Raw genomic sequence first — 10619 nt, forward strand, 5'->3', positions numbered from 1 at the left:
TTCTGACATATATCAGCAACGTATCATTTCTAACCGGCAAATTCCCTTACAAAATGAAAATTGCAAAAGTCGTACCAATTTATAAGAATGGAGACGTACACCAGTTTACTAACTACAGACCAGTTTCATTACTTCCACAATTCTCCAAAATCATGGAAAAATTATTCAATAGTCGATTAGATTTATTTATTAACAAAAGTGGGACGCTCGTGGAGAACCAATATGGATTTCGAGCAAATATCTCAACATCAATAGCATTAATCAAAATAACAGAGGAAATTACCAATGCAATAGATGGTAAAGAATGTGCGGCCGCAGTATTCATGGACTTAACAAAAGCATTTGACACAATTAATCATGATATTTTAATACAAAAATTAGAACGATATGGCATCAGAGGTTTGGTCTTGAACTGGGTAAGAAGCTATCTAACCAACAGGAAGCAATATGTGAAGATGGGTGAAAATATGTCAACACGGCTAGATATATCCTGTGGTGTACCGCAGGGATCAATATTGGGACCAAGATTGTCTAATCTTTATATAAACGACATTTGTAAAGTTACAAAGGACTTAAAGTTAGTTTTATTTGCAGACGATACAACTGCTTTTTGTTCAGGAGAGAACACACAGAAGATAATACAAATAATAACAGAAGAAATGAACAAATTAAAAAGATGGTTTGATAAAAACAGACTATCTTTGAATCTCAGTAAAACTAAAATAATGCTATTTGGTAATAGTAGAAAAGAAATACAAATAGACGGAGTAAACGTCGAAAGGGTAAAAGAAACCAGATTTTTGGGAGTATTAATAGATGATCAAATGAACTGGAAATCTCATATACAAAACATACAACATAAGGTGGCAAAAAACATTTCAATATTGAATAAAACAAAACATGTCCTGGGCCAAAAATCACTTCATATTCTCTACTGCTCGCTAGTGTTACCATATCTGAGTTATTGTGCAGAAATATGGGGAAATAACTACAAATGTGCGCTACATTCGCTAACCGTGTTACAAAAAAGATCAGTTAGAATAATACATAATGTTGGATATAGAGAACATACAAACCCTTTATTTATTAAGTCAAAAATATTAAAGTTTGATGATTTGGTAAAATTGCAAACAGCTAAAATGATGTACAAAGCAAACTATAACCTGCTACCAAAGAATGTACAACAATTCTTCTCAACTAAAGAGGAGGAATATAACCTTAGAGGAAAAAATAATTTAAAACATTTATATGCACGTACAACACTTAAAACTTTTAGCATATCAGTATGTGGAATCAAATTATGGAATGGATTAAGTAAATAAGTTAAAAATTGTACTGACATGATCCAGTTTAAGAGGTTGTTCAAAATAATAGTGCTTACAAAGTACAAAGAAGAAGAATTATGAGAAATACTTCTAACCTTATTAAAAATAAGATATTTTTCATCTCAGTATGTTAATAATGACTGAATTAATTAATTACATATTATAAAACTGTTGTGTATACTAATTCATAAATGTTATTGTATTATATAAAAAGGTCAGTAAATGATTCTATATCATTGTAAACGCTTTGAAGTGGGAAAGGGGTAGGATTAAATAAGCTTTGCTTCTTCCTACTCCTTTTCGGGCATGATGTAAAATGAATTGATATGAAATTGTGTGACGTATTAAGATGTAAGTGTGTTCATGTTCGAAATAAACTAACAAAGAAAGAAAGAAAGAAAGCTTGCCCGAATATAAAAATCTTCATCAGAGCTTGTCCTTCGAGCTCGGCACAGGAAAAGTTAAAATTAAAGTACCAATAATTGTCACACGCACACACTAAGTGTGGTGAAATTATTCTCTGCATTTGACCCATCACCCTTGATCACCCCCTGGGAGGTGAGGGGAGCAGTCAGCAGCAGCGGTGTCCGCGCCCGCGAATCATTTTGGTGATTTAACCCCCGATTCCAACCCTCGATGCTGAGTGCCAAGCAGGGAGGTAAAGGGTCCCATTTTTATAGTCTTTGGTATGACTCACCCTTGGGCAAGGTGTAGCACCCGAATGCCCCCCCCATCAGGGTTACGATACCCCCCATGAACTACACTAAAAGAGGATGCGTTACCCGGCCCGGAGGAAGCCCGGGGCCCTCCTCCGGAGCTAGGCCCGGAGGTAGGGCTCGTCAGCGAGCGCCTGGTGGCCGGGCTTGCCACGGAGCCCGGCCGGGCACAGCCCGAAGAAGATACGTGGACACACCATCTTCTCTGCCACGTGGGCCCACCACCCGCGGTCGGAACCAGTGGGGTCAGGTGCGCTGCCAAGTGGATGGCGGTGAAAGTGGAGGCTCCGGACGGACCAATTTGGGGCAGCAGAGGCTGACTTTCGGGACGTGGAATGTCTCTACGCTGGTGGGGAAGGAGCCTGAGCTGGTGCGAGAGGTGGAGCGCTACCGGTTGGATCTGGTGGGGCTTACCTCTACGCATAGCAAGGGCTCTGAAACCACACTCCTGGACAAGGGATGGACCTTGTTCACTTCTGGAGTTGCTCAGGGTGTGAGGGCACAGGCGGGTGTGGGGATACTCACGAGTCCCCGGCTGAGTGCCTGTACGTTGGAGTTCACCCCAGTGGACAAGAGGGTCGCCTCCCTTCGCCTTAGGGTTGGAGGGGGGAAAACTCTGACTGTTGTTTGTGCATACGCACCAAACGGGAGTTCAGAGTATTCAGCCTTCTTGGATACCTTGCATGGGGTCCTGTATGGGGCGCCGGCAGGGGATTCCATAGTCTTGCTGGGGGACTTCAACGCGCACGTGGGCAATGACAGTGATACTTGGACTGGCGTGATTGGGAGGAACGGTCTCCCTGATCTGAACCTGAGTGGTGGATTGTTATTGGACTTCTGTGCTAGTCACGGACTTGCGATAACAAACACCATGTTCAAGCATAAGGATGCTCATAGGTGTACCTGGTACCAGAGCACCCTAGGCCAAAGATCAATGATCGATTTTGTAATCGTATCAGCTGATCTGAGGCCGTATGTTTTGGACACTCGGATGAAGAGAGGGGCTGAACTGTCAACTGATCACCATCTGGTGGTGAGTTGGGTTAGATGGCGGGGGAAACCTCTGGACAGACCTGGCAAACCCAAGCGTGTAGTGCGGGTGAACTGGGAACGTTTGGAGGAGTCCTCTGTCCGGAAGGACTTCAACTCCCACCTCCGGCGGGACTTCTCTGCCATCCCTGTGGAGGTTGGGGACATTGAACAGGAATGGGCAATGTTCAAAGCCTCTATTGCTAAAGCTGCAGATGCGAGCTGTGGCCAGAAGGTCTTAGGTGCCTCAAGGGGCGGTAACCCTCGAACACCCTGGTGGACAGTGGTGGTCAGGGAAGCCGTCCGACTGAAGAAGGAGTCCTACCGGGGTATGTTATCCCAGGGGACTCCGGAGGCAGTTGCAAGGTACTAAGGCTGCAGCTAACGATTATTTTTCTATCGATTAATCTATAGATTATTTTTTTCGATTAATCGGTTAATCTATAGATTATTTTTTCGATTCATCTATAGATTATTTTTCCTTTTACCGATTATTTTTTATTTTATTTTATTTAAAATGAAGATGAAAAAATAAAAGTAGGCCAGTTTTTTCAAAAGGCATGGCTTTTATTTACAAAAAAAAAAAGTATGGCCACTCAGCCAACATTGACAACAACATGACAAAATATTCTGTAACAATGTAAACATTTAAAACTTTTACATTTAACAAAATTAAAAGTAGCTTATTTGCTTTTTAATGTGCAAATATAAAAGTAAACATCCAGTGCAAATCTAATATTCTGCAATAGTATAAGCATTTCAAAAGTAAAAGTATTGCTTATTTTGCTTTAAAATGTGCAAAAATAAAGATAAACATCCAATACAAAAAAGTGCAAAACGAAATATTCTGTAACAACAGTGTAAACATTTCAACAAAAGTGAAAGTATTGCTTATTTGCTAAAATGTGCAAAAATAAAGATAAACATCAATACACAAAAGTGCCAATCTAAGTATTGCTTTTAAAATGTGCAAAATAAACATCCAGTCCAACACAGTACACAATAACCAATTCTACTCATTCCAGTGAGTGACTAACAGTTGTAATGAAGAAAGGTTAGCATGTCTACTTGCTTTGCTTCTTTTCTTGTTTACAATATTCCCAGCAGCTGAAAATAGGCGCTCAGAAGGGGTCGATGTGGCTGGAACTGAGAGCTAATTAGCCTTCACCTCAAGCCAGGACTGCGAGTGAGCTGAGCTGCAGTTTAAGTTTCTAGTAGGTCAACGGGCTCATAGTGATGTTACTAGTAGTTGACTGGGAGGTGTTTATTATCATTTGGGGAGAGTCCGCTGCCTGATGCTCACCTGCTAAACACCTATCTGCTCCACGCTGAAGAGCTGACTACATGCGCTCTGAATACGCACTGCTGATTGGCTGATAATGCTTCGTGTGTACCAATCAGATGGTTGTGTGGGTGGGACAATGCTGCGTGTGTACCAATCAGATGGTTGTATGGGTGGGACAATGCTGCGTGCTGAGACAAAGGCAGCCGCAGAAGGAGCAAAGCAACTTGTTAAGACTTTAGCAGCTAAAGTTAGCTTTAGCTTAGAAACTCGTTCGGTACACCCCCGTACCGAACCGAAAGCCCCGTATCGAAACGGTTCAATACAAAACACATAACGTTACACCCCTAGCAGATACAAATGACACATTCATGTTTTTGTGTAATGATGACAACGTATGCTAACGCGGACGATTGACTAGTTGATGGTTGATGGTTTTCTTTTCAAATGTTCGTTCATAGCCGTTGTGCTGCTATGATAGGCCATTTACGCTCGACACTGTGCATACAACAACATTATTAGGCTGTGTATTGAAATACTCCCACACTTTTGACGACTTTTGGCGTGCGTTTTTCCCCTCGCTCGCACAGTCTGCTTTGCGCTCCGCCATGACGGTAGTGTGACGTAATTATGCGACGCGTCGACGCACAAAAACGGCGTCGACGTATTTACATAACCGATGACGTCGACTACGTCGACTACGTCGACGCGTCGTTTCAGCCTTACAAGGTACCGACGGGCCAGAAGGGCAGCGGCCGTGGCTGTGGACGAGGCTAAGCAGAGGGTGTGGGAGCAGTTCGGGGAATCCATGGAGAAGGACTATCGGGCGGCACCAAAGCTGTTCTGGAAGACCATACGGCACCTCAGGAGGGGGAAGCAGGGAACCATCCAAGCTGTGTACGGCAAGGATGGGACTTTGCTGACTTCAAGTGAGGAAGTCGTGGGGCGTTGGAAAGAGCACTTTGAGGAACTCCTGAACCCAAATACATCAGACACACCCTCCCTGATAGGAGCAGGGCCTGAGGATGATGGGGGATCGACGTCGATCTCTCGGAGTGAAGTCACTGAGGTAGTTAGACAACTCCACAGTGGCAGAGCTCCGGGGGTTGACGAGATCCGTCCAGAAATGCTGAAGGCTCTGGGTGTTGATAGGCTGTCTTGGTTGATACGCCTTTTCAACATTGCGTGGAAGTCTGGGACAGTGCCGAGGGAGTGGCAGACTGGGGTGGTGGTTCCCCTTTTCAAAAAGGGGGACCAGAGGGTGTGTGCTAATTACAGGGGTATCACACTACTCAGCCTCCCTGGGAAAGTTTACGCCAAGGTACTGGAAAGGAGGGTCCGGCCGATAGTCGAACCTCAGATTCAAGAGGAGCAATGTGGATTCCGTCCTGGTCGTGGAACAACTGACCAACTCTTTACGCTTGCGGGAACCCTGGAGAGGGCCTGGGAGTATGCCTATCCAGTCTACATGTGTTTTGTGGATTTGGAGAAGGCGTATGACCGCGTCCCTCGGGAGATCTTGTGGGAGGTGCTGAGGGACTACGGAGTGAGGGGAACCCTGCTGAGGGCCATCCAATCTCTGTACAACCAAAGCGAGAGTTGTGTCCGGGTGCTTGGATGTAAGTCGGATCCGTTTCCAGTGGGGGTTGGTCTCCGCCAGGGCTGCGCTCTGTCACCTATCCTGTTTGTGATTTTCATGGACAGGATTTCTAGGCGGAGTCGTGGCCATGGCGGAGAGGGTATACGTCTCGGGGGGCTAAAGGTTGCGTCACTGCTGTTTGCAGATGATGTGGTCCTGATGGCACCTTCGGTTCGTGACCTTCAGCTCTCACTGGATCGGTTCGCAGCCGAGTGTTCAGAGGCTGGAATGAGGATCAGCATCTCCAAATCTGAGGCCATGGTTCTCAGCAGGAAACCGATGGTTTGTACAGTCCGGGTAGGGGACAGGACTCTGTCCCAGGTGGAGGAGTTTAAGTATCTCGGGGTCTTGTTCACGAGTGAGGGAAAGATGGAGAAGGAAATCAGCCGGAGAATCGGAGCAGCTGGGGCAGTATTGCAGTCTCTCTGCCGCACTGTTGTGACGAAACGGGAGCTGAGCCAGAAGGCAAAGCTCTCGGTCTACCGAGCTATCTACATTCCTACTCTCACCTATGGTCATGAAGTGTGGGTAATGACCGAAAGAATAAGATCGCGGATACAAGCGGCCGAAATGAGTTTCCTCAGAAGGGTGGCTGGCATCTCCCTTAGAGATAGGGTGAGAAGTGCAGTCACCCGAGAGAGACTCGGAGTAGAGCCGCTGCTCCTTCGCTTGGAAAGGAGCCAGCTTAGGTGGTTCGGGCATCTCGTGCGGATGCCTCACGAGCGTCTCCCTAGGGAGGTCCTCGTTGCACGTCCCACTGGGAGGAGGCCCCGCGGCAGGCCAAGGACCAGATGGGGGGATTACATCTCCTCTCTGGCCTGGGAACGCTTCGGGATTCCCCAGGAGGAAGTCGCAAATGTTGCTCTGGAGAGGGAAGTCTGGGGGTCTTTGCTGGAGCTGCTGGAGCTGCTGTCCCCGCGACCCGATTCCGGATAAGCGGTTGAAGATGGATGGATGGATGACTCAGCCGGGGTTTGAACTCACGACCTACCGATCTCAGGGCGGACACTTTAACCACAAGGCCACTGAGCAGGTAAGGAAAATAAATACAAGTTGACTGGTCCTCTGGGGGAGCGCCATCTTGGATCCTTTTGCATAATGTTTACGATCTTTAATTATTTAAAAAGTGCTAAAAACAACTTCATATAAAGTGTGCTCTGTCACGACGGGGGGGGGGTCACAGCTTGCTGCGAGGTTTGTTTCCCCGGGATGCAAACGGATCACTCCGGACAGGACTTGCAGGTAGGAACATGATTTAATCTTAAATTACACTCAACGAGGTACAAAACAGAAAACAAGGCGAAGGAACAAGTGCGATCCAAGCTAAGGCAAGGACTTAGCGCAGGAAACATGGAACTTCACGAAACTGTGGCATGAAATAAACAAAACTTACAGGGACATGGCATGAAGCGAACAACTAGCATATGGAACAAACAAGACTTACTTAGCAAGGCATGAGGTAAACACTCAGCATAAACTATGGCATTGCATGAAACAAACAATGACGCCAGGCCGACTGACTGGCTAAGGCAGGCTTAAATAATGTCTCTTGATTAGAGCCAGGTGAGCGTCCCAAACACAAGAGGCAGGTGAAACTAATATGCAACCATGGCAACCAAAACAAACAAGAGTGCACAAAAAACTATTTGAGTCAAACTAACAGAACATAACGAAAACATGATCCGGACCACGGATCATGACATGCTGTTCTTAAAGCCAATGTTTTCTTTTCAAATATCGATCAAATCGATTAATTACCATTTAAATCAATATCTTCTGGAAGGCCAACTAGCCGAGCACAGATCTATTTTCTTCGATCTTAGGGATATAAATCAATCTAAGATCAATCGTTACACTCCTACATTTAGGCTTCGGAAAATAATACATTTTGCTGGACGACATATTTTGTCCCCCAAATTACTGTCGATAAACAGTAATATTGTCCGCATTATTTTCAGACCAATTTAATCATAAATCATTAAGTATTGCTTTCAAACGCAATAGACTTTAATTTCTTATTAGTTTTTTTAGGAATTGGATGGTCAATAACTTTTAAATATCCTTAATAAGTAAACAATAAAAAATAAAATGGACTCTCAATCTTTGTGGGGAAAAAGTTGCATTCAAACCAATATTAAACATCTAGAAGTGCCGTTTTTCCCCAGTTTTGCTGTTTTTTATTCTGTTGTTGCCATCACTTTCTAATAAATTGGGCATACTTGCTCACTAATTTGAAGCCAAATTATTCCCACATTGGACTTTTGGCTTTCCAATCATCTTTTTTCCTCCTAATTTCTGATAACTCGCGGTGCTTCTCAATAATGAGTCTCGACTAGCGAGGTTCCGTGCAGCCTTCCTGTGTGGCCTCCGCCCACCGAGACAAAGATTGTAGATGACTGACTAGTGCAGTGTTTTTCAACCATGTGTACCGTGAGATATTGTTTGGTGTGCCGTGGGAGATTATGTAATTTCACCTAATTGGGTTAAAAATATTTTTTTGCAAACCGGTAATTATAATCCGCAAATGTGCCGTTGTTGAGTGTATGTGCTGTCTAGAGCTCGGCAGAGTAATATATTGTGTTTTTTAAGTTGGTTTAATAAAAAAATTTAAAAAAATTATTTTTTATTTTTTTTAATTTCTTGCGCGGCCCGGTACCAATCGGTCCACGGACCGGTACCGGGCCGCGGCCCGGTGGTTAGGCACCACTGCTCTAGTATACTCTGGATTGAAGCTGCGTGCCTTCATTGTTTTTGTAGCTGTTGTTTTGAGGCATGTTTAAAAAAAATAATGCACTTTGTGACTTCAATAATAAATATGGCAGTGCCATGTTGGCACTTTTTTCCATATGGCAGTGCCATGTTGGCACTTTTTTTCCATAACTGGAGATGAAGTAGGGCAGCACGGTGGAAGAGGGGTTAGTGCGTCTGCCTCACAATACGAAGGTCCTGAGTAGTCGTGAGTTCAATCCCGGCCTCGGGATCTTTCTGTGTGGAGTTTGCATGTTCTCCCCGTGACTGCGTGGGTTCCCTCCGGGTACTCCGGCTTCCTCCCACCTCCAAAGACATGCACCTGGGGATAGGTTGATTGGCAACACTAAAATTGGCCCTAGTGTGTGAATGTGAGTGTGAATGTTGTCTGTCTATCTGTGTTGGCCCTGCGATGAGGTGGCGACTTGTCCAGGGTGTACCCCGCCTTCCGCCCGATTGTAGCTGAGATAGGCTCCAGCGCCCCCGCGACCCCGAAGGGAATAAGCGGTAGAAAATGGATGGATGGATGGAGATGAAGTTGTTCTCTTATTTTGGAAAACCTTGTTTTTGATTGATTGATTGAAACTTGTATTAGTAGATTGCACAGTACAGTACATATTCCGTACAATTGACCACTAAATGGTAACACCCGAATACGTTTTTCAACTTGTTTAAGTCGGGGTCCACGTTAATCAATTCATGGTAAAGTTACATTGTTTAATGCATCCAGCGGGGCATCACAACAAAATTAGGCATAATAATGTGTTAATTCCACGACTGTATATATCGGTATCGGTTGATATCGGAATCGGTAATTAAGAGTTGGACAATATCGGAAAATCGGATATCGGTAAATAAGCCATTATCGGACATCTCTAGTTTGCATTCATATCAAACAATTGCGAGAACAACTTTTTACCGTCAATATCGGCTGCTGAGTTTCATTTTTTAATCTTTTCTGCTGGTGGTGTGCCTCGGGATTTTTTCAATGAAAAAAAAAGACCATGCTCTTGTGGGCAGTCTGTGTTGACACTGGCTAAAAATAAAAGCTGCGTTCTGTATTTATTAGCTTGAGTCTAATGAAGAGAACGCTGATGCAGTGCTCTTGTCGACCACCAGGGGACGTTTATTTGACATATATGTGTACAGCAACTTCAAAAATCTTTATCATATAGACCTCTTCAGTCTGAACGCGATTGAAGGGAACTTTTAAATCTGTGTGCAAAAAAGACAAAATCACATACCTGTGCCCCACGTAAAGATGTCTACAGCAACTTCAGAAATGTTTATCACAAACACCTTAAAGAAAAAAGGAAGTTGAATGGAAATCGACCTCCATTAGGTAAGCTCTATTAATAAACATAGCTCTATTAACACTCATAGGCTGTGCTACTAAAGTGCTGTATACAACACAAAAGTGCACATTACATGTTATTTATATACATTTGAATTAGTTTTCACATTAAACACTGAAGCAGCCGACATACCTCCTCATTTCTGGAAGCGACTGAAGAGAAGAAGCGCGAAGACAACAGGAAATGACGTCACAGTAGTGTCAGTGTTTACACGAAAAAATAAAATAAAGACTGCTCATACACATATGAAGACGAAAACATTTGGAACAAAAATTAATCATCGGTGAAATTGAAACAAATGAATTAGCGCAATGTTTTGGCGCGACTGTACCTTGTATCAATCACTGTTGTAAATAATGTAAATAATTCAATGTAATACTCTGATGGCTAACTTGTGTGATGACTGTATTATGCTGATAGTATATATTTATACCATGAATTGATTAACGTGGACCCCGACTTAAACAAGTTGAAAAACTTATTCGGGTGTTACCATTTAGTGGTCAATTGTACAGAATATGTACT

The 10619-nt window shown here is 43.8% G+C and overlaps 1 long non-coding RNA gene across 1 annotated transcript in view; it reads right to left on the reverse strand.

The window, feature by feature from the left end:
- Window positions 1-10238, reverse strand: part of LOC133649989 (uncharacterized) — a 42231-nt gene extending 31993 nt beyond the window's left edge. Inside the window, exons 1-2 of the long non-coding RNA XR_009826172.1 lie at window positions 10227-10238; window positions 9984-10038 (exon numbers count right to left, since the gene is read on the reverse strand). This is a non-coding gene — a long non-coding RNA (uncharacterized LOC133649989). The remainder of the gene's footprint in view (window positions 1-9983; window positions 10039-10226) is intronic.
- Window positions 10239-10619: the final 381 nt, after the last annotated feature.

Source organism: Entelurus aequoreus, linkage group LG01, assembly GCF_033978785.1.
Source record: "Entelurus aequoreus isolate RoL-2023_Sb linkage group LG01, RoL_Eaeq_v1.1, whole genome shotgun sequence".
Lineage (NCBI taxonomy): Eukaryota > Metazoa > Chordata > Actinopteri > Syngnathiformes > Syngnathidae > Entelurus > Entelurus aequoreus.